Source organism: Artibeus jamaicensis, unplaced genomic scaffold, assembly GCF_021234435.1.
Source record: "Artibeus jamaicensis isolate MK-2021 breed Jamaican fruit bat unplaced genomic scaffold, CSHL_Jam_final contig_469, whole genome shotgun sequence".
NCBI classification, from domain to species: domain Eukaryota; kingdom Metazoa; phylum Chordata; class Mammalia; order Chiroptera; family Phyllostomidae; genus Artibeus; species Artibeus jamaicensis.
Window position 1 is genome coordinate 2,008,240 of NW_026521847.1, and position 24,776 is coordinate 2,033,015.

Sequence of the window (24,776 nt, forward strand, 5' to 3'; positions counted from 1 at the left end):
CATTAAGGGTAATTTTCTGCCCAATACCACTCATCACTCATTGTTTACATCCCCTCCCAATCATGTCTGTGGACTAATGGTCCTTGGGAAGATTCTGGGATAGTATTCCAGGGATTCATTGACGTGTTCCTTCCTCTTCATATTTTTTGAGGATGGGGAAATTGACCTTTCTAGTGTGCATCCTATCAAGGGACAGTTCTTTCCCTGTGGCCATTGCATCACAAGGTATTTGAGTCAAAAGCTAAGGCATATTACTTTGAGTAAGTCCCCAAGATGGCTTTTAGTTCTACCTGGGGTATAAGCCCCACTGTTTTAAGTGAAGTGAGTATAGATGTTGCTTACATTGTTTTCTTGGTCGTGATAGGATTGGGTTCATTGATGTTGGAGGAAGGGAAAATAGTTAATGGTGTTGATTTTCTGTTCTGGCCAATATTTTACTTCTGGCTGGATCATACCACTACTTTCTAATGGTGCCTAGATTTCTATTGATTAGCACAGTGGAATGAAGTGGACCCATTCCACTTCATTAGGAATGGGTGTTCTCACGTCCTTTTGATAATGGGCAGTGGAATAATGCAGCAGTACTTAGCATTATCAGAAGGTCCAGAACTTGCTTCCCAACCCAGAACCAAGCTAAGCCCTTGGGGTCATGGAGGTTGCCACAGGTTGAAAGGACATCTCCATTCCTGGGGATTTGTATCTTTTCTGTTTTGGACATGGCCTCAGAAGATAAGACTTTGTTTATCTACACTTAGTCCTATACCATGGATGAAGATCATGAGTTGGTTGTATGTCCTAATCTATTTATTTATCTGCCAGATTTTAAGGGAAATAACATAATCAAGTGCTATAGAGTGGGGGCTTCCATGAGACTAGGTTAGCTTTGCTGAATGCTCTTAAATATAAATACATGATACCAAAAATACGTATCTGCATGTACATATTTTTACATATATTTCAAATATATGATATGAAGTGCTTTATGCATAATAACTCATTTAATGTTCATAACAACCTTGCAAAATGGGCATTGTCCTTATTTTACAGATGAGGAAACAAGCAGAGAAAAAAAGGGACTTATCTGAGGTGCACAGTCAGGAAGCAGCAGAGCCAGGATATAAATTGAGATGGAACACATGATTGATCAAATCATATCTTTTCCCACTATATATATGTATTACACTTTTCTGCATGGGAAGGTAGAGCAGAGACTGGGAGCCTTTAGAATGCCAGTACTTGGGATACCTAGTTTAGTAACTCTGCTCTAGGCTTATGGGTCTGCAACTGGAAGATTGGGTGAAGAGTTCCAATCAAGCTTACATTCCACTTTCATTTAATGTATTCCATTGGGGCTTACAAAGAGGGCACCTTATAACAGTTCAAGAAAATGATGTCGGTATGGACTCTTGGTCACTGTGGGACCGATGGAGCGAGTTCTTAGAGCAGGGGTGTCAAACTCATTTTCACTGGGGGCATATCAGCCTCGAGGTCGCCCTCAAAGGGCTGAATGTAATTTCAATTCCTTAACAGTTGAGGAGTAGTTACATTTATACAGTCCTAAAATTATTTCAGCCCTTTGAAGGCAACTGCAATGCTGATGTGGCCTCTGGTGAAAGTGAGTTTGACACTCCTGTCTTAGAGGGTAACTGGGTCTACTTTATCCCCAGTGCTTCAGGAGCAGCATCTCTGATAACAGCAGCAACTGGTGTAGGAATTAGCAACCTCATTGGCTTCAGCAAGCTTATTTCAATTTCAATGGGGATGTATTACAAGAGTGACTCTTACTAAAAATAATTAGTGAAAAAAGTCTCAAGACTATATATCTTATGATACCCTTTTTATAAGATGGACAAAAGAATTGTGATTACCAGTGGGATGTGTGGGAGGAAGGGGAGGACATAGGTTATTGTGACAAGTTCATAAGTATTTAAATTTTTAATTTTTTAAAACCCTGTCATTTTTGATGAATCTAAATGAACTTGTAAGTGATTCTAAGTTTACCCATTTACAAAAAGATAGCAACATTTGAATTCATTGAACAGGGATTTGGTCCTCTTAAGGCAGACATGGGGCTTAGTAGCATTTTAAAATTTATTTTATTTTCACTTTATTTTTTTATGTGTGTATGGCTCCTCTTTGGTTCTTTCCTCAGGTTAATTATGCATTAGGGCTTCAAAACTTCCTCTTTCTTTAGTTCTTTTGCTGCCCCAGGAAAATCTTGTGTCTTTAGCTGCTCTCATTTTTTCTAATACTGGTCTGACAGGTAGAGAAGAGCATCTTCCCAGGAGCAGACAAGGAGCAGATTCAGAGAGCGAAAGGGAACTGAACAGGCCCCTCCTCTGCATGATTACAAGTGAGAGGAGAGAGAATACATGTGATAACCGCCTAACAATTAAAGGCACTATATGAAATTAAGAGTATTAGCTATCATATGGTAAATGAGAGCCATTCTGTTTTCTGCATCCCAACCAAAAAGTGTAAATAGACATCTCCCAGCAAAATAAAAAACAAAACTCAAAAGGTAATTAGTGCACCAATGGTGGATGGGTTCCCTCTTCAAAAATGAAAGACACTGATTTTTTTTTACAGAAATACACAGTTAACCAGTGTTGGGTATGTTCGGCTGAACTTGACTCCTGAGAATAGGAGAGAACATGGCTTCTGTTGGTGAAAAAGTTAAAATTAATTAGGAGAAAAAAATAACATCCAAAGTGGAGAATAACAGATTTGTAGATAAGTGAAATATTGGGTACTGCTCAAGACAGTATGAACCACAGTGTCTGAAGGAAGCTGAACTCCCAGGTCTAAATTCAATTGGTGCCCTTTTTTCTTGAGGCTGAGAGGTCAGTATAGGTCGTGCAGTAAATTTGCTTGTTTATGTAATTAAATCAGTAGCCTCCTGCCCCTCTTTTATCCCACAAATTCTTCCTACATGAAGTCTCTGAAGAATAATGAGGTGGCCCAACCAAACCAGTGTAAATTGTTATAAGGGAATTGGCTTTGCCTAAGATGTTAATGGAGTAGTTTAGATTTCCAAGTGCAAACAATACAATGAAGTCTTCACTTAATGTGGTCAAAGGGAAATGTAATATAATGAAATCCATATTACTATAGCTTAAGATATAAACAAGAGTGTGGCATCTCATCAGTGTTATAATGTTATTTGAGGATATGCTGTACTTCAATTTGACAGTAATGCCCCTGTTACATTTCTTTTTTCTGTTTGGAGTGAAAAAAAATAGAGTAGGAGCTGCCATTACCAAAGGTACTGCCTTGAGAGTCTTATGCCTCAAAACTTTGAAATATTAAAACAGCAAAATTACCTTTGAATGGGTCCTAGGGTAACAGTATGCCCCCCCTAAAAACTTTTTGCAACAGTAACAAGAAAGCAGTATGGACTGTTGGACTGAAAATTAAAAACATTGTTTAGAATTAACATCACTGTATTAGCTAGCTTTTCTGCATGATAGAAATATCTTTTTTTATTGATGTAATTGTTACCATTTCCTTTCTCATATATACTCATTGTCTTTGTCTCCTAATGGGAACACTCTTTGGGCTTTTGCCTGAATTAGTGCTTCCTGAGTAGCTATTATTTTTAATACTAAAACAACAACAACAAAAAGCTTGTTGCCTCTCACTTTGAAAGGCCTTTTCTTTTTAGCTTAATCATAAATTTGTCAGATCTGGTTTGTTGGCTTAATTTTGCATTTGAAGTTTGAAATGTAACCAGGGCGTTTGAGGGTGACCTTTTGAGGTACACTTATATCTCAACCTAATTTTCTCATTCAGAACACATACAGAATTTATCTGGTTCATAACATGGGATATAATTGCCAAACTCATGTTGAGGTCTGTGATACACAAAATGATGTAATAGAAAAAGAACAGATGTAGTGAGATGTAATAATTTCCAACCTATACATTTAAAAATGTAAAGAAATGTCAAAATAGTAACATTCTTTTGATGAGGTTATGGTTCATTTCCCCACACTACCTTGTGTTGAACCCTTCACTATGGAAACCTTGAAACACACAAAATGAAGAAAGTACACAGTACCATCTCTCAACTTCAAAAACTTAAATATGGTCAATCCCATTTTGAATGCGGCCTCATCTGAATTTTCACCTTTACCCCTGTTATTTAAAGTAATTTGGGGGTGGTTTCAAAATTTCTCTTACAGAAGATGTTTTCATAAAAAGAATGACTTCTGGTGCAGTTATAGTTAGTAAATAGTAAAAATATTTACTTGTTTAATTATAATCTCACCTTAATCCAGAAAGAACTTTAAACTGTTCAAAACAAAAGCAAAATAAGGTAACAGGAGTTTAACCTGCATAAAGAAAGAAAGAGAAATAAGAATGGGACAAAAGTCCAGGAATAAAAGTAAATACTACTTTACAAGGACATTAAATGTGGGCCACAGTTTAGTTTTTAAACAGTGAGGTGGGAAGCTTGTTAATTTTGTAGCTCTTAGTTTTTATGAGATGGAAATTGATTAAGTGGTTAAGGGACTTAATGGGATTCTCCAGTTTCTGCCTGGGTTCTTGGTAAATAGAAACTGCCATGAAAAGGGTTTATTTTTCACATAATGAGATTAATAAATCAAAAAAATACCTCAATAAAAATTTGGGAAAAAAATCCTTTAAACAGGAATGTTGAGCCTCACTAATAAAGCCATATAACAATGTGTTATCTTTTTCATCTGTTAAACTGTTGCTCTTGCTTAATTATAATACCCTGTGTTGTTCAGGTTTGGGATATCTAAAGTGTTTAAAATTTTTTGGTAAGCAGTTGGACGGTATTTGTCAAAAACTTTTAAAACTGGATAAACTGATGTAGTACTTTCTCTTCTAGAAATTTGAGGAAAAAAAATACTGGTATTTGAAAATATCCAAACAAGGATGTTCTTTAGTGTGTTGCTCATGAAAAGGAAAAATTAGAAATAATCCAGTGTTCAAATACCACTTCAATACAGGAAATCTGCAGTACTTTGCAATAATTATAAATTTTGAAGCGGTTACTCTTGCCATGTTGGGAGTAACTTAAAGAAAGTGTAGTAAATTAATCATTTACCATGCAGAAGAGAGACCTAACTTTTACAGAAAGAAAAAGGGAAACCTTTTTGTGTTAATAAATACAGAAAACAACCTACAGAGACAAAATTCACGTAAAATTCCCAAATCTATATTTCGACTTTCCGAACTACATGGTGAAAAGTACAGCAGTTAAATTAAGCGTCAGACGTGTTTATGGAGCCCAGCACACGTGCAGATGTTGCCCGGGGCAGCATCGCCGCGTCCCTCTTCTGCCCTGACTAAAGGATCTCTGTTCGCTCCGAGGAGTCAGTTCTCATTGATGAGTTTAGGGACCCTTGGAAAAAAGTGTCCTCAGAAGGGGCAAACCCAGAACTCGGATTACTTTGCGAAAAGCCGAGGAGGAGCTGGAGGAATCTGATTAGGAGGTGTGGCGCGGTACCCCGGATCTCGCCCGCCCTGTCCCCGAAAATTCGCCGTTGTCGTCCCGGCGGGCAGCGAGGTCGAGACTGCCTGTGTCCCGCCAGCCCCGGCGGGAGACCTCGCTTCCCACACGGACCGCCCCGGACCGCTCCGCGCTGTCACTTCCGGAGCCCGACAGAGATTCATCGCCGGGGAGCGGCAACGCAGAGCTGGGTACAAAAGGAACTAAATAAAGAAAAATGGGGGCCCTGTCGTAGACTTGGGGTCATTTCGTCGCTTTTATTATTATTTTTCTCTCACTATCTTCAAAATAAACCCTAGAGGAAATGAAAGCTAATCACGCTCTAGATTTCACTGAGGAATAGAGACTAGCAAGCCGATAAAACGACCTCCGCGCATCGTTCTACTAGGCGGAGAACAGGTCCGTCCGAACACAGGACAGCTTCGTACACCCTTCTTCTCCGCATGCGCTGACCGTTGTCAGTCCCCTGAGAGGTCTGTGTGCAGTTTTATGCATTACATTTTTTTCTACTCTCTCAAAGTCTTCCTTTTCAATCCTCTTGAGGTTTTTTTTCCTATCCCGTGAATTTATCTAGTGATCCTGACAAAAATACTTCTTTAAGTGCACGTCACAGAGAGAGAGTTTATTCCAGCAAAAAGTGTGAAAAACTTCCTAGGGTGTCAGGATGGCCGAGTGGTCTAAGGCGCCAGACTCAAGCTTTGCTTCCGTGGTGGGGATTCTGGTCTCCGAAGGGAGGCGTGGGTTCGAATCCCACTTCTGACACGTGTTTCCTTTTTTTCCTCATTTTCGGAAGCAACGTATTTCAACAATATGTATAAACAATTTATCAACCTATGTTATTTTTTAAAATTTAAATATGCTCACAGGAACTGTGAACAGAAACCGTTAAAAGCAGAATCATCGCGGTATTTTTTGCAAGCCGCGAGACTTGGGGCAAAGACGCTTAATAAAAAGCAGAGATCGCTATAGAAGGGGTGATTTCTCTAAGGAATTGCAAGATAATCCAAAAAAACTAAAAAATCTGGTACCGGGTATCTTTTCTGCTTCATTGTGCTGGCGAGAAAGGGGACTCTGGACTTGTGCTGTCACTGTTTCTCCACCCGGCTCCTCCACTTTGTCCTGGCCCTCCGGTGAACTTCACCACCTCCAGTGCTTCACCACGTCTCACTCACCTCTGTCTCCTGGCAGTGCCCTCTCTAAAGAAATTCTGCACAGGTTGTCTGCTCTCTTCCCCATTTTCAAAAGACATGAACATAGTTCTCAAACATGTTTTGTTTGAATTATGAGCATTCACACTCCCCTGGCATCTGAAATAATTTTTTCCCTCCAGGCAAAATTGAGTACCATTTTAACTTCTGAATATGAAAGCTATACCTTCCTCCAAATGATTGATAAAATCATCAGTATTTCACTGTATATCTTACTGTTCTATTTTCTCTGCATTTGCTTGTATGTATTCAAAAATATTTCATTTGTTTTTTATAGAAATGCAGTCATACCAAACACACTGTTCTCTGACAAATTTTTCACTTGGTGTTTCCTAGGCTCTTTCCATGGGAACACATTCTTTTTCCTTTCAAAGAAAATACCACAAATTACTCCACAGGATGGATATATCCTACTTCATTTTTCCACTTTAGGGTTTTTGGAGGTTTTTGGTGAACATTTAAGGCATTTCTAATTATCATTCATCCAATAAATGTTGAATGGGTGCTTGCTATGTGTGAGAGGATGCATGCACTAAGGGCTGTGGCAGTGAAAATATAAAATAGGATAGGATAAAAAAAATTAACAAATATTTAAAAATAATAACATAAGTTTCTGCCCTTATGTTTTTTATATTCCAGTTAAATGACTTTGGTTCTTTTCAGGAACACCACATTGCAAGATTTCCTTATATCTTACAAGAATATAAATCCTGGATCTTGAGACTGTTTAATACCAGCTATTGAACATTCATATCTGCATGACCATGTATTTTTCCAACATTATGACCACTCATGACTTTACTCATTTGATTATTAATTTTAATTTTATCCTAAGAGTCAAAATGTGAAAGACTAGACAAGTGAGGAGGAAAAAAAAGCTGGCTTATTTGACAATAAAATTCTCAGGAAACATTTGCAAGGATGAGCCCCAGTTCCATTTGAGAGGCCACATTCTGAATTCAGATACTAGAACCAATGGTTTTAAGTATTGTCAAACAGCCTCAGCTCCCTGTGATATAGTAGGCAGTTAAGTTAGACAGATATGATCAGAACAGGAAGGATAGGCCAAGGAGGGAAGGACAAGGGTGGAAAGCCGGGGTGCCTAGCAATGAGCAAAACTGGGAGTACAAGTATTATAGGGTGGGGACCTTGTCCCCAGGGTCTTTTTCCTCCCCTATCAGCTGGTCTTGTAGTTCAGTCCTCCTGACCTTTCAGATAGGTGGTCAATGCATTTCAGTTGTTCCTCTGACCTTTCCTCTTCTGGTACACCACTAGTCATGTGGCAGACCCCCCTTACAGGAGGAACAAGGGGGCCATAGAAAAGCCTTGTGTAACACCCATATAAACCCTTGCATGACTATTCCGTTCAAGACAATGAAGTGTTTTTTTTTTTTTAATTTTAATTTGCCCTGGCTGATGTGATTCAGTGGTTGAGCACCCTCCTGCAAATCAAATGGTTACTGTTTTCATTCCCAGTCTACAGCACATGCCTGGGTTGCCAACCAGGTCCCCAGTGGTGGGTGTGTGAAAGGCAACCACACATTGATGTTTCTCTCCCTCTTTTTCCCCTCTCTAAAAAATAAACAAAATCTTAAAGAAAAAATGTTTAATGTTTCTTCATTGTTCAATTAGTTTTCCACATTTTTCCCCAATTACTTTCCTTGCACCATTTACCACCCACCTCCCACATACATGTTCCTTGACTTGAACCTTCCCCTTCTTTACCCCATGACCCCCTCCCTCCATCCCCCGCCCCCCATCACTGTCAGTTCTTATTTCCATGTCTCTGGTTATATTTCCTCACTTGTCTGTTTTGTTAATTAGGTTCCACTTATAGGTGAGGTCATGTGGTATTTGTCTTTCACTGCCTGGCTTATATCACTTAGTATAATACTCTCCAGTTCCATCCATGCTGTCTCAAAGGGTAGGAGTTCCTTCTTTTTTTCTGCTGTGTAGTATTCCATTATGTAAATGTACCACCACAGTTTTTTGATCCACTCATTTACTGGTGGGCACTTAGGCTGTTTTCAGCACTTGGATATATTTGTAAATCATGTTGCTATGTGAATATGTTCTTTTAAATTGGTGTTTCAGGATTCTTAGGGTATAATCCAGCAGTGGAATAGCCAGGTCAAGAGATAGTTCTATTTTCAGTTTTCTGAGGAAATTCCATACTGTTTTCCATAGTGGTTGCATCAGTCTGCATTCCCATCAACAATGTATTAGGGTTTCCTTTTCTCCACAACCTCACCAGCACTTGTTGTTTGTTGATTTGTTTCTGATGCCCATTATGATTGGTGTGAGGTGGTATCTATTGTGGTTTTAATTTGCAGCTCTCTTGTAGCTAATATGCTGAGCATCCTTTCATAGGTCTCTGGGTCCTCCTTATGTCCTCCTTGGAGAAGTTTCTGTTCAAGTCCTTTGCCCATTTTTTCTAATTTTAACATATTTTATTTAACGTAATATTTTCAAAATATAATTTCAACATACAATAACAAAAATAATATCAATGGGATTACTTACATCCTTTTTTTAATTGTTGTTCAAGTTCACTTGTCTCCATTCTCCCACTACCACTCCCCCCACCACCCCAAACATCCCCACCTTCCACCCTCAATCCCACCACCCTTTGGCTTGATCCATGTGTCCTTTAAAAAAAACCCTAATTTTAAGAATTTTCTTTTTCTTTTATTTTTTATTATTGTTCAAGTATAGTTGTCTCCATTTTCCCCCACCACCACTCCCCCCAACCTCAGCCATCCCTACCTCCCACCCTCAATCCCACCCCACTGTGGTTTTGTCCATGTGTCCTTTATACATGTTTGTTGATGATGCTTCCCCCTTTTTTACCCGTTATCCTCCCTCCCCTCCCCTCTGGTTACTGTCAGTTTGTTCTTCATTTCAGTGTTTCTGGTTATACTTCACTTGCTTGTTTGTTTTGTTGATTAAGTTTCACTTAAAGGTGAGATCATATGGTATTTGTCTTTCACTACCTGGCTTATTTCACATAGCATAATGCTCTCCAGATCCCTCTGCTGCATTGTATTCCATTGTGTAAATGTACCATACATTTTGGATCCAATCATTCACTGATGGGCAGTTACATTGCTTCCAGCACTTGGCTACGGTAAGTTGTACTGCTATGAACATCAGGGTGCATAGATTCTTTTGAGTTGGTGTTTCAGGATTCTTAGGGTATAATCCCAGCAGTGGTATTGCTGGGTCAAAAGTCAGTTGCATTTTTAGATTTCTGAGGAAATCCCATACTGTTTTCCACAGAGGCTGCACCAGACTGCATTCCCACCAACAGTTTACTGTGGTTCCCTGTTCTCCACACCCTCTCCAGCACTTGTTGTTTGTTGATTTGTTTATGATGGCCATTCTGATTGGTGTGAAGTGGTATCTCATTGTGGTTTTAATTTGCATCTCTCTGATGGCTAGTGATTTTGAGCATCCTTTCATAGGTCTCTGGGTTCTCCTTATGGTACTCCTTGGAGAAGTGTCTGTTCAGGTCCTTTGCCCAGTTTTTAATTCGGTTGTTTGTCTTCCTGGAGTGAAGTCATGTGAGTTCTTTATATATTTTGTAGATCAAACCCTTGTCCGAGGTATCATTTGCAAATATATTTTCCCATATAGTTGGTTCCCCTTTCATTTTGCTGATGTTTCCTTTATCCATGAAGAAGCTTTTTGATTTGATGAAGTCACATTTGTTTATTCTTTCCTTCATGTCTTGCTCTAGTGGACATATCAGTGAAAATAATTTTGCTTGGAATATCTGAGATTTTTCCCTCCTATGTTCTCCTCTGGGACTTTTTTGGTGTTGTGACTTATATTTAAATTCTTTATCCACTTTGAGTTTATTTTTGTGTATGTTATAAGTCTGTGTCCAAGTTTCATTTTTTTGTATGTAGCTGTCCAACACTATTCATTGGAGAGGCTATTTTTACTCCATTTTGTGCTTCAGCTCCCTTTGTAGAATATTAATTCACCATAGAGACATCAGTTTATTTCTGGGCTCTCTGTTCTGTTCCATTGGTCTGTGTGTCTGTTCTTATGCCAGTACTAGGACTACACCTTACCAAGGAGTAAAAGACATATACTCAGAAAACTACACAACATTGAAGAAATAAATTAAGGAAGACACAAATAAATGGAAGTATATAGCATGTTCATGGATTGGAAGAATTAACATCATCAAAGTGTACATACTACCCAAAGCAATTTATAGATTCAATGCAATCCCTATTAAAATACCAATGTCAGCCCTGGCTGGCGTAGCTCAGTGGATCGAGCGCGGGCTGGGAACCAAAGTGTCATTGGTTCGATGCCCAGTTAGGGCACATACCTGGGCTACAGGCCAAGTCTCCACTTGGGGGCACACAAGAGGCAACCACATATTGATGTTTCTCTCCTTCACTTCCTCTCTCTCTAAATATAAATAAAAATAAAATATTTTTTAAAAATAAAATAAAATATGAATGTCATATTTCATAAATATAGAATAAATATTTCAAAAAATTTTATGGAACCAAGTTAATCCCAAATAGCCTTACAATTTTGAGAAATAAGAACAAAGTAGAAGGGATCACAATACCTGATAAAAAACTATATTACAAGACTACTGCAATCCTTTCCCTGTTTTCATTTTCTCTTTCTTCTTCGATTTCCTGGCAGTCTCGTGTTAATTCTGGAATACTGGAGACTTCCCTGCACATTTTACATCCACAAAATTACTTCCCCTAACAAGAAAAATAAAATAAATGGTTGATTATTTAAAGAAAGTGAAGCTCAAAAGGTCAGACTTTGTGCTGTCTGTCACTGTAAAAACCAATAAGTAGAGACAAGAATTGAAATTCATAGGTGCTTTATTTAGATGGCCAGCAATCTGAGAAGATTGCAGGTTATGTACCCTACAAACCATCTTAACATCTCATCTCAAACCAATCTTTTTCCTAAGGAGAAAAAAAGGGTAGGTAAATGGTTTGGAATACAGGGCAAAAGGTTAATCAGATAAAAGCTGCAGTCCAGCAATTTTCCTAGCATCTCTTCATCTGCTGACCAGTGATTCTTTATCTGCATCCTGGTCAACAGGAATTCCCTTCCTGAAACACAATGACTCAAATACCATCTTGATGGCTTACAGTTGTTTGGGGTACAAAAGTTGAGCTGCTTTGAGTCCTCCTGGAGCTAGGGTAGGTTTGGTCATACATTCCAGTTCTTGGAACAACTTCGTACATGCATTAATCAGTAACCCTATTAACTACAAGCTAAAGCTAAAAAATTTTAAATATTGAGTTCCCTCGTAATTCCCTTTGTTAGTTTTTAACTATCCCATTTCTATGAGGTTAGTTCATATAGAAGTAAACATTTTGCTACTGAGCATGTATCTTAGCATTAGAAAGTCTCAGAGGGGATTTAGAAATACATTTAGTTGCAGAACCACATAAGGGGGCACAATGTATACAACAACACGGTATCATACTGACAAAGATAAAAAGAATAAAAACAACAAAGGCCTCTCTAGACCAGTAATACTAGGTAAGCCAGGAGGTTAGTTTAGACACATAAATACCAAAGAATCTCTTTGCTTTCTCTTGGACACTACTTCATTTTCTTGTTTTACTTTATGGTCTGTGAGCTATGAATTATCAGTCAGGTTGAGGCAGCAGAGTCCTTTAAATTCTTTCCATCCATGATTATGTCTTAAATAGAGGAAGTCCATATCTGTGTGATTTTTTAAAATACTGCTTCTATAACTTGTCCTATGCTTACTGATGGCATTAATGTCTTGAGAGGTGGCATTCAAAGCTTTTACCATAGTGCAGGCTAATCTACTTATTTCTATAGTCAAAGAAGTTGCCATGACTGGCATTACAATATAGTCAAAGGTATATATTCAGCAGGACTAAAAAGGTGAAAATCATGGTTACAATCAGTTGCAAGGGAGAGTTCCCATCAAACCTAGGTGTTGTGGAGCCTATGAGATATAAACACCTTCAGTCTTCCTGAAAAGCATGGTTCTCTAGAACTGTCTGTTGGATTATAGGGATAAACAGTTCTCCCACATATTAGAAACCATGTTTCAGGCAATTTAACATGACTAAAGGCATAAGATACATTAATGATGGTGTTGCAATTCACCTCCATGTCTGCTGAAAGCATAAAACAGTTTTTAGTATGGGTGACAAAGTTGCATACTCTCCAGCTGGGGCTACATTAGTAACTTAAAAAATATGTATATTTTTGATTATGCTATTAGAGTTGTCCTGATTTTTCCCCCATTGCCCTCCTCTACCTGGTTACCCCCATTTCTTCCAGCAATCCCCACCTCCTTAGTTCATGTCCATGGTTCATGTGTATAAATTCTTTCACTTCTCCATTTCCTATATTATTCTAGATATCCACCTATTTTGTACCTGTCAGTTATGCTTCTTAATTCCTGCACCTTTTCTTCACTCTGCCCCTCCCCTCTTCCAGCTGATTACACTCCAAATGATCTCCATACTACAATTCTGTTCTTGTTCTGGTTGTTTTTTACTCTTTATTTTATTCAGTTTTTGATAGTTGTGAATTTGTTGCCATTTGAATGTTCATAGATTTGATCTTATTTTTCTTAAATAAGTCCCTTTAATATTTCATGTAATAATGGCTTGGTGATTATGAATTTCTCTAGCTTTATGTTGTATGGGAAACACTTTATCTGCCCTTCCATTCTAAATGATAGCTTTGCTGGACAGAGTAATGTAGGTTGTAGGTCCTTGCTTTTCATGACTTTGAATACTTCTTGCCAGTTCCTTCTAGCCTGCAAAGTTTCTTTTGAGAAATCAGCTGACAGTCTTATGGGAACTTCTTTGTAGGTAATTATATACTTTTCTCTTGCTGATTTGAAGATTCTCTCTTTATCTTTAACCTTTGGCATTTTAATTATGATATGTCTTGGTGTAGTCCTCTTTGGGTCCAGCTTGTTTGGAACTCTTGTGTGCTTCCTGAACTTTTATGTCTCTTTTCTTCACTAGATTAGGGACGCTTTCTTTCACTATTTTTCAAATAAGTTTTCAATTTCTTGCTCTTCCTCTTCTCCTTCTGGCATCCTGATGATTTGGATGTTGGTATGTTATGAGATGTCCTGGAAGCACCTTATACTATCCTTGTTTTTTCATAATTCTTTTTTCTTCTTGCTGTTTTGGTCAAATGATTATTTCTTCCTTATGTTCCAAATAATTTATTTTAATCCTGGCTTTATCTCCTCCACCGTTGGTTCCCTATATATTTTTCTCTATTTTACTTAGTGTAAACTTCATTTCTTCCTGGGTCTTTTTAGTTTTGTTGCCATACTCAATGAGTTCTGTGTGCATCTTGATCACTAGTGTTTTGAATGTTGCATATGATAGGTTGGTTATCTCTGTTTCATTTAGTTCTTTTTCTGGGGTTTTGTTCTGTTCTTTCATTTGGGCCACATTTATTTTTCTCCTCAATTTGGCAGCCTCCCTGTGTTTGTTGGTATGTATTAGGCAGAGCTGCTTTGGCTTCCTGTCTTTGCCTATTGCAGAAGAGACACCTGTAAATTGTGTAGGGCAGAGCCACAGGTAATCACCAGGGCAGGGCAACCTGCTTCATCTCTTTGTGACTCTGTGTAGGTGGAGGGCTCAAAGAAGAAACAATGCCACTGCCTGTCTTATGGATGTTTGCTGGGCATTCATCCTGTGTGACTGGCACTCTTCCAACTGTTGCCCTCATGCTGAATCCCAGAGGGGGTGGGTCTGCATATGTTTTAAATCCATGCAATTATCTCAGTGGAGTCTCCTGTAAATTTGACAGTTTCTTCCACCACCCCAATCAGTAGTACATTTTATAGCCAGAAGTTTTGGGTATTTATCTTCTTGGTGCTAGAACCTTGGGCTGTGTGGTCTGACCTGGGGCTGGGATCACTCACTCCCAAGATATACCTGCCAACTTTTATCCACCACACATAAATGTGGGACCACCTGTTCCACTGCTGCCACCTCTCTGTGCCACCCTGCATCTCTGTGCCCCTCCTACCTGTCTGGATGAATGTGGCTTCTTTAAATCCATGGTTGTTAGACTTCCTTACAGCTTGATTATCTGACAGTTCTGGGTGTTATTTGTTTTGAGGTCTAGTTGTAATTATTTCTGTGGTTGCACAAGAAGATGAAGCAGGTTTACCTATGCCTCCATCTTGACTGGAAATCTCAACATTAATGACTGTTAAGGGAAATATTTCCCTGTCCTTTAGAGTTATCACAAGTACCCAGTTATACATATCACAGTAGGTTATGGTCTTATCAATATGCTGAAACAGAGTATAATTTCAAAGACTTTCTAGTGGAGTACAAATATCTATAAGACATGAAGTGAAAGTTTGTTCAATATAGATTTTGTCTGTAAGAATAAGGTCAGAGATATTTAGAACTTTTCTTTGTTAAATATACCCAAGTATTTTAATCTAACTTAAAGGAATAATTTCTCCATAATACAGGGTAAAACAAGAAGTAATGAAAAGAACACAGTATTGTTTTTAAAAAGATTACTTTCTTTTCACTATTTTCTTGCAGTTCAATGGTCCATTGTTTCTTCCAGTGCTTTCTTTGCTCTGGTGATGCATCCAAGGTTTTATTCCTGTCAATTTCATCATGGTTGGGTTGGTGAGGAATACATTCCAAGGTCAAGGCCATTTCCTTCTAGTTGGCTTTTTGGGAATCTTATATTTTAAGTATTGCATAACATCTTATCTCCAGGCTCAAAGGAATGTAGTGAACTTGTAAGGGAGAGGTCTCTAATACAAGCAAGGTCATCAATTACAACTAAGGTCTGAGTAAATGTTGTACATAGTTTTTTACCTTCATTTCTTAATCTACATACATAGCTCCTAAACCAATCACAGCCTGAATGATCTTCTGTACAGAATTTCATAAGGAGTCAATTGAATTCCACTTCATGGAGCCACCCTTATCCTGAGCAGGGAAATAGGTAAAACTTGATGCCAATGAGCTTCTTGGCAAAGCTGGGTTATATTTTTCTTCAAGCTGTTATTCGTCTATCTTACCCTCCCAGAAGCCTGAGATATCTATGCTATGTAGAGTCTCCACTTGATTCCTAAAAATTTACTAATCTTCTATATAATTTTTGAAGCAAAAGAAGGTCCATTGTTACTCTGAACACTGCTGGGTAGGCCAAAATGATAAATTACTTACTTCTGTAGGGCTTTCACTATCTCTGAGGATTTCTCCATTCTAATAAAATAGGCTTCTACCCATCCCAAAAAAGTATCAACAAACACTAACGAATATTTTTACCCTTGAACCCTTAGCATGTGGGTAAAGTCTGTTTGCCAGTCCTCAAATGGACATTGCTCTTGGTATTGTTTCCCTGTTTTCTTTTGATGGGAATAAGTCTTGAGGTTGTTCTTCTGGCACACAATACATCTAGCAATTACTTTTTGTATGGCTTTAGAAATTCCAGGACCTAAGAGCAACAGTTTAATATAGGTGGTTAATGAATCCCTTCCGTAGTAAGTGGCCTCATGTAAATGCTTCACAACTGGCTCTACTAAGTGCCAAGGAAGAAGTGTAGCTCCTTTCCTAGTCTTTTTTTCATCTATTATCATCAAATATCATCACCTCTTATCAGGACCTTATTCATCAAGACACCACCTCTTAATCTTTTCTAAGTTTGCAGTTCAATATTCAGGGTCAAATTGTGACAGGTCTAGAACAGGTGTCAAAGGCATTATAAATGTTCCTTCAGCAGCTTCTTTCACTGTTTGATTGGCAGGATTGTTTATTTTAGCTAATTCTGCTAGAATAAACTTCATAAACTATTTTAGCAAAATTATACATCAGTATGGTCAAGTCAGGCTCTGGGAGAAGGGAAGCAGGATTTAACTTACAGTTTTGAGGAGGACATTGAGATTTTCTAGAAGAATTGCTCAGTACATACCTACTCAGTACATACCTTCAGCAGTGACCACAATTTTTTTTTTCTCTAGCAAGCTCAACACTTAGTGGAGCATGGAAATGGTGATAGGCTGTCCTAAGAAAAAACTTCTCAGCTTCTGGTAAAAGCTCACTGGTGACTGCCACAGCTGTCAAGCAGGTTGGCCACTTCTGAACTGTGTGATCTAGTTTCTTTGACAAGTATGTGATGGTTGCGTAATGTAACTATTAGGGTGAGGATACCTAGGGAAGTGCCGTGCCTTTCCTGAATATATAATTGAAAGGTCTTTAGTAGGTTTAGAAGTCCCAAGACTTCCTGGTACAAAATCCAGGTGCATGTTCAGGAACTCAAAAGCCTGAGTGGACTCCTTTGTACATTTTAAAGGACTATTTTTTGGTTCTTTCAGACCTTCACATGATAGTTTAGCAATGAGGCCAAAGTTTGGAATTCAAATGTGTCACTAGCCTGTCTTTCCCAAGATTTCTCCTGTTTTCTGGTATTGGGAACTATCATCTAATTGGGAATTACAGTTTTCTTTCTGTTTCCAATAAGTCCTTTTATCAGATTCAGACAGGAACCCAAAAAACCTTATTGCTTGTTGGCATATCTATGCCTTCCATGCCAATTCCAGATGTGCCAGATGCCAGATGGTTCAAGGTAGCTACATTAGTTAAACATTGCTGAGATGATGTCCTGTTAATTAAGAGGCAATCTGCATATTGTAATAGAGTTTCTCCTTTTAGTTTTATCCTTTAAGTCCTGGATCATAGTCTCCCTCAAAATCATGAGAGACACTTGAGCACTGGTGGTAAGACTGTTCAGTATTACTCAGTCTTGACCTGAGATTCTGGGTCTTGTCATTCAAAAGCAAACAATGCTTGAGAGTCTTGATCAATCAGAATGCAGAGGTGGGCAAGATGGTGGAAGAATGAATGGAAGTCACACTAACCTCCTCCAAGGACCAATATGGAATTACAATTAAATTGTGGAGACATAACCTGGACCAAACAACTGAACAATACAGAGAGTGAAGCCTTATAACCTTGGATAGACAGAAGAATCAGCTTCAGCACAACCTGACCGGTAAGGAGTGTGGTGGAGACTCAAGAAAGCTGGTTGGGCACCCACAGGTGGCAGTGTCAGAGGGATAATTAAGCACCAGTTGGATTCCTCGGAGAAGAGTAGGGTCTGAACCCTAAGCAGGGATCCCCAGGCTAGAGCATCAGAGCCCAGAAAGTACACAGATCACAACCAGCAGCGAAAAGCAGAAGGGTTGCTCTCTGCTAGAGATGGATGGCTGGAGAAGCAAAGAGCTGTTTAAAGGGCCAACACACAAATTTTTATTTGCAGCCATTTACCCTGGGCTCTGGCAAAGGTGGGGGCAGAGTGGGCTACAGAGGACTGAGGAGAGACAGGGGACATTGAGGCTTCAGGGAGAGAACTGAAAGAGTAGCCACTGGGATCCTGGTGCTGACTTATCCCCCATATGGCAGCAGCCATCCTTCTCAGGCAGGCCACTTCCCTCTGAGCAGCAGCAGCCCAAGTGGAAACAAGAGCCCTAACCCCAGGAGTGATTTGACCCACCCTATGGTGCTTAAGCCTGACTACTGAGTGCAGTGTAACAACTGAAGGAGACAGCCACATAGAATAGATCTCTGAAGTCTCAAACAGACTGCCTAAGGTCAGACAGGGTCACCATCTGACATCATGAGAGGTGGATCCAGAAAGAAAAACAGTGGTAAATACTAGAGGCTACAGAAACAAAATCCACTGTGGTCTTTTTCATGATTTGTGATATTTTATTTACTGAATACTTTTTTTAACATTCATTTCTTACCCATCATTTTTGTGCATATTCCACCTTCATCATTACTTTTCTTATTCATTATGCAAATTTTACTTTCTCTCTGCATTGCTCTGAACCCCAACTCTTATTAGTGTTCCTCCTGCTACCTCTTAAAATCATTTTTTTTTCAGTCATCTCATATTTGAGCTCCTTTCTTTCATAGTTTTAATCTTTTTACACCATTAGTAATACTGGTTCATTTGTTGTTGATAGTGGGATTGAGGGCAGGAAGTTATTATTTTTTTGGAAAATTTTAATAGATGTTTGAATATAGTTGTCTCCATTTTCCCACCTTCACTTTGCCCTATCATACCTACTCCTACCTCCCACCCTCAATCCTACCCCGCATTGGCTTTGACCATGGGTCCTTTGTACATGTTCATTTATGACCCTTTCTATCTTTCCCAAGTTATTTTCCTCTCCCTTCCCTCAGGTTTTCTCAGTTTGTTGTCAATTTCAAAGTCTCTGGTTCTGTTTTGCTTGCTTGCTTGTTTTGTTGATTAGGTTCCACTTGTAGGTGAAATCATATGGTATTTGTCTTTCACTGCCTGGCTTACTTCACTTAGCATAATGCTCTCTAATTCCATCCATGTTGACTTGAAGGGTAGGAGCTCCTTCATTCTTTCTGCTACATAGTATTCCATTGTGTAAATGTACCATAGTTTATTGATCCATTCATTTACTGATAGGCACCTAAGCTGCTTCCAGCACTTGGCTATTGTAAATTGTGCTGCTATGAACATTGAGGTGCACAGATTGTTTAGAATTCATGTTTCAGGATTCTTAGGGTAAAATCCCTGCAATGGAATTGCTGGATCAAAAGGCAGTTCCATTTTTAGTTTTCTGAGGAAATTCCATACTGTTTTTTACAGTGGCTGCGCCAGTCTGCATTCCCAACAACAGTGCACTATGGTTCCCTTTTCTCCACAACCTCTCCAGCACTTGATGTTTGTCGATTTGTTAATGATGGCCATTCTAACTGGTTTGAAATGGTATCTCATTGTGGCTTTAATTTGCATCTCTCTGATAGCTAGTGATTTTGAGCAGCCGTTCATATATCTTAGGGCTCTTTGTATGTCCTTCTTGGAGAAGTGTCTGTTCAGGTCCTTTGCTTATTTTCAAACTGGATTGTTTTTCTTGTATGGAGTTATGTGAGGTTTTTGTATAATTTGGAGATTAAACCCTTGTCTGAATTATCATTGGCAAATATATTTTCTCATGCAGTTGGTTCCATTTTCACTTTGCTGATATTTTCTTCAGCCACGCAGAGACTTTTTTATTTTGATAGTCAAATTTGTTAATTCTTTCCTTCATGTGTCTTGCTCTAGGGGACATATTGGTGAAAATGTTGCTGTATGGAATAGCTGAGAGTTTCCTGCCTATTTTCTCTTCTAGGACTTTTTTGATATCATGACTTGTATTTGTCTTTTGTTCATCTTTGACGCATGCACCAGCCCACATTCCCTGCGGCATCATGGATGAGATATGAGACAAATTCACATGGATTACCAAGTCCTGTGGAGGAAAAGGGACGGCATGGCTACTCCCTCAAGGTGGGAGTGCCTCAGAGTGGCCTGGCAACTCTCTCAAGAGGAGAGAGCCCTGACCCTTGCCCGGCCAGGGTTTAATTGGGTTTCAATTAGCACAGGAATACAGGTAAAGCTCATTAATCATTGTCAGGCAATAAGGATCAAGCAGTAGAGAGCATACAAAGAACTGTTAGGGCTTCTTCTGAGTCACGGTCTATCAGCTAAGAGGCTACAAAACTTTGGGAAACAAACTCATTTCCTGCTTGGGCCTTTATCATTTAACTAAGAGCATTCTTAGCAAAGCAGGCTTCACAGTATTTTACATATCCTTTCTCAGGCCGGATCACCCGGGGAACCCGCCCTTTCCAGCACAGGGCTGCACCACCCTCTGTCATTGTTTCAGGCTTAAGTCAGGCAGAGAAGGCAGATAGCCAAGGAATTTAGGAGGCTCCTCTAAGACAGACTGAGGACTCAGGCTTTGTCAAAGCTGAGGGGCGAGGGTCCATCACCCCCTTTCTCCATAGCTTCCCAAGTCCTTCCTTGGGACCTCCATGTGATCCTGCCTGTCTTAGTTGATTCCCCCCTTGGGGAATCTTACCCGTCACTGACTAACTGATCAAGCACTGGGGGCCAGTTATAAATGAAGGAGCAGAAGTGGAGATTCTGCCAGAGAGATAAGCTTTGTCTCTTTAATGGCTTATGGTCCAAAGGTCGCTCACCCAGCCTTAGGCATGGTGGGGTTACGGCTCCTGAAACCAGGCAGGGTGGTTCCCAAAACATCTTGAGTTTATTTTTGTGTGTGGTGTAAGTTGGTGGTTGAGTCTCATTTTTTTAATATGTAGCTGTCTAGTCCTCCCAACACCATTTTTTGAAGAGGCCAATTTTATTCCAGTTTATGCTGCTGCCCCCTTTGTCAAATATTAATTGATCATATATACTTGGGTTTATTTCTGGGCTAGCTAATCTGTTCCATTGGTCTATGTGTTTGCTCTTATGCCAGTAGAAGACATTTGATTACCATGGCCTTGTAATATAGATTGAGTCAGGTATGGTGATCACACCTACTTTGTTCTTCTTTCTCAGAATTGCTGCAGCTATTTGGGGTCCTTTTTGGTTCCATATAAATTTTTGAAATATTTGTTCTGTATCTGTGAAATATGTCATTGGCATTTTAATGGGGATTGTGTTGAATCTATAAATTGCTTTGGGTAGTATGGACATTTTGATGATGTTAATCCTTCCAATCCATGAACATGTTATATTTCCTTTTATTTTTTTTCTGTCTTCCTTAATTTCTTTCTCCAGTATTGTATAATTTTCTGAATACAGGTTTTTTACCTCCTTGGTTAGGTTTATTTCTAGGTACTTTATTTTTCTTGTTGCTATAGCAAATGGGATCCCCCCACCCCAATTTCTGTTTCTGATATTTTGTTGTTGGTGTACAAAAACATCTTCAATTTGCGAATATTGAATCCCACTGTTTTGCCAAATGCACTCATTAGGTCAAGTAGTTTTTGCTGGAATCTATAGGGTTTTCTATGTACACTATCATGTCATCTGCAAACAATGACAATTTTTCTTCCTCCTTTCCAATTTGGAAGTCTTTTATTTTCTTTTCTTGTTTGATTGCTGTGGTTAGGACATCCAATACTATGTTGAATGGAAGTGGTGAAAGCAGACATCCTCGTCTTCTCCTAATCTTTTAGTTTTTGCCCAATTGAGCATGATGTTGGTAGTAGGTCTCTCATATATGGCCTTTATTATGTTGAGGAATACTCCCTCTACTCCCACTTTACTGAGTGTTTTTATTATAAATGGGTACTGCACCTTACCAAATACTTTTTCTTCATCTATTGATATGATCATGTGGTTGTTATCTTTCCTTTTGTTTGTGTGATTTATTACATTGATTGACTTGTGAATATGATATCATCCTTGCATCCCTTGGGTGAATCCCACTTGATCATGGTGTGTGATCTTTTTAATGTATTGCTGTATGTGGTTTGACAATATTCTGTTGATTTTATTTATGTTAATTAGTGATATTGTCTTCAAGTTTTCTTTCTTTGTTGTGTGCTTATCTGGTTTTGGGATTAGGATGGTGCTGGCTTCATAAAAAGAGTTTGGAAGTTTTCCATCTTCTTAGATTTTTAGTAATATTCTGTGAAGGATGGTGGTTAGTTCTTCCTTAAATGTTTTGTAAAATTTTCCTGTGAGAATTTTACAGGAGTCTGGTTCACAACTTATGTGTGCTGGGAGTTTTTTGATTGCTGCTTCAATTTCGGCTGCTGTTATTGGTCTGCTCAGGCTTTCTGCTTCTTCATTCAGTTTTGGAAGATTATATTTTTCTAAAAATTTGTCCATTTCACCTAGGTTTTCAAATTTTTTGATATATATTTCTTCATAATAATTTGTTGCAATTCTTTGTATTTCTGTTGTGTATGTTGTAATCTGTCCTCCTTCATTTCTGGTTGTGTTTATTTGGGTCCTCTCTCTTTTTTTCTTGATGAGTCTGCTTAAAGGCTTGTTGATTTTATTTAACTTTTCAAAGAATCACCTCCTGGATTCATTGATCCTTAGAATTGTGTTTTTAGTCTCTATGTCATTTAATTCTGCTGTGATCTTGGTTATTTTCTTCCTTCTACTGCTCTGGGCCTTCTTCGTTGTTGTTCCTCCAGTTCTTGTAGGTGTAGGGTTAGGTTGTTTATTTGAAGTGTTTCCATGTTTGTTGGATTGGATCATTTCTTCCCTTAACATTTAAAGTTCATTGTATTTCTATGAACTTCCCTCTCACCACTGCCTTCACTCTGTCCCATAAATTTTGGACTGTTGTGATTTCGTTTTCATTTTTTCCAGAAACTTTGATTTCTTCCTTAATCTCATTATTAATTCATTCATTGTTTCATAGCATGCTATGCAATCTCCATGACTTGGAGTTTTTTCCTTGAGATTAGTTTCTAGTGTCAGTCTCTTGTGGTCAGCAAAAGTGCTTGATATGATTTCAACTTTCTTGAATTTGTTGAGGCTTATCTTGTGTCCTATCACGTGGTCTATCTTTGAAAACATTGCATGTGCATTGGAAAAGAATGTGTGTTTTGCTTCTCTGAGATTAAAGATTCTATACATATGTCAGTTAAGTCTATTTGATCTAGGGCATTGTTCAATGCAGCAATATCCTTGTTGATATTTTGTTAGGAAGATCTATTCATTGTTGACAGTGGGGTATTAAAATTCCCTGATATGTGTATTGCTGTTTATATCTTTCTTGAAATCCTCCAAGGTTTTCCTTGTGTATTTGGGTGCTCCTATGTTGGGTGTATATATGTTTATAATGTTTATGTCTTCTTGATGGTTTTTCCTTTGAGTATTATGAAGTGTCCTTCTATGTCTTTTTTTTTATGGCTTTCTTTTGAAGTTTATTTTGTATGATATAAGTATCACTACCCCTGCTTTTCTTCCTGTCCATTTGCTTGGAATATTTTTTTCAACCCTTCACTTTCAGTCTGTGTAGATATTTTGTTCTGACATGGGTCTTTTGTAGGCAGCATTTTGTGGGTCATATTTTTTTTATCCATTGAGCTACCCTATGTCTTTGGATTGGAGCATTTCTTCCCTTAACATTTAAAGTTATTATTTCAGGTATTCATTCATTGCCATTTTCTTCTGTTTATACCTGTGTCCCTCTCTCTCTTACTCCTTTTCTTCCTCTTCTTATAGCAGCCACTTTAGCGTATCTTGCAGGTCTGCTTTGGTAGAGGCGTATTCTTTCAGCCTTCTTTTATCTGGGAAACTCCATTGTTTGCCTTCCATTTTAATTGAGAATCTTTCTGGGTAGAGTAGTCTTGATTGGCAGCCTTTCCTTTCCATTACTTGAAATATTTGTTGCCATTCCCTTCTGGCTTGTAGTTTTTCTATTGAGAAGTCAGCTGCTAGCCTTATCGGGGCTCCCTTGTATGTTACTTCCTGTTTCTCCCTTGCTGCCTTTAAGATTCTCTATTTGTGTTGGAATTTTGCCATTTTAATGATGATGTGTCTTGAAGTGGGCCTCTTTGGGTTCTTCTTGATTGGGACCCCCTGTACTTCCTGGATTTGACTTTTTCTCTCATCAAATTAGGGAAGTTTTCCATCATTACTTGTTCAAACAGGTTTTCTATCCTTTGTTCCTATTCTGCTCTTTCTGGTATCCCTATTATATGGATATTATTATGTTGCACATTTTCCTGCAGTTCCCTTACCCCTCTTCATTCTTTTGAATCCTCTTTCTTTTGTTGCTCTTTCTTGAAGTTTTTTTTTTTGTCTTGTCCTCCAGCTTGTTGATTTGATCCTCTGCTGTTTCCAGCCTGCTTTTGATTCCTTCTACTGTGTTCTTCAATCCCAAAATTGTATTCTTTATTTCCTCTTGGCTTTTGTGGAGAGTTTGTATGTCTTTTTTTCATGCTGATATAGTTTTCAGTAAGTTCCTCATAGTTTCCCTGTAGTTTTTGGTAATTCTCACTGAGCTCACTGAGCTTCTTTATAAGCATTATTTTGAACTGTATATGAGTAATTTACTTACTTCTATTTCATTTAGCCCTTTTTCTAAGGATTCCTCTTTTCCTTTTGATTGCATATTGTTTCTTGTGTTGCAATTTTTATTTTGTGAGACTTCTTGTTTGCTTCTGCTTCTTGATCTGTTTTGACTTCCTGAGTTTCTGGTGTAAACTTCTATGGTGGGAGATCTATGGTGCTAGCCTTATCGGGGCTGTGAGATTCAGTGG

At 38.6% G+C, this 24,776-nt stretch overlaps 1 non-coding gene across 1 annotated transcript; it reads left to right on the forward strand.

Moving 5' to 3' along the window:
* The first annotated feature begins 6,140 nt into the window (after positions 1–6,140).
* On the forward strand, positions 6,141–6,244 carry TRNAL-CAA (transfer RNA leucine (anticodon CAA)). Its single transcript has 2 exons — positions 6,141–6,178; positions 6,199–6,244. It is a non-coding gene; the product is annotated as a tRNA-Leu (tRNA).
* The last annotated feature ends 18,532 nt before the right edge of the window (positions 6,245–24,776 follow it).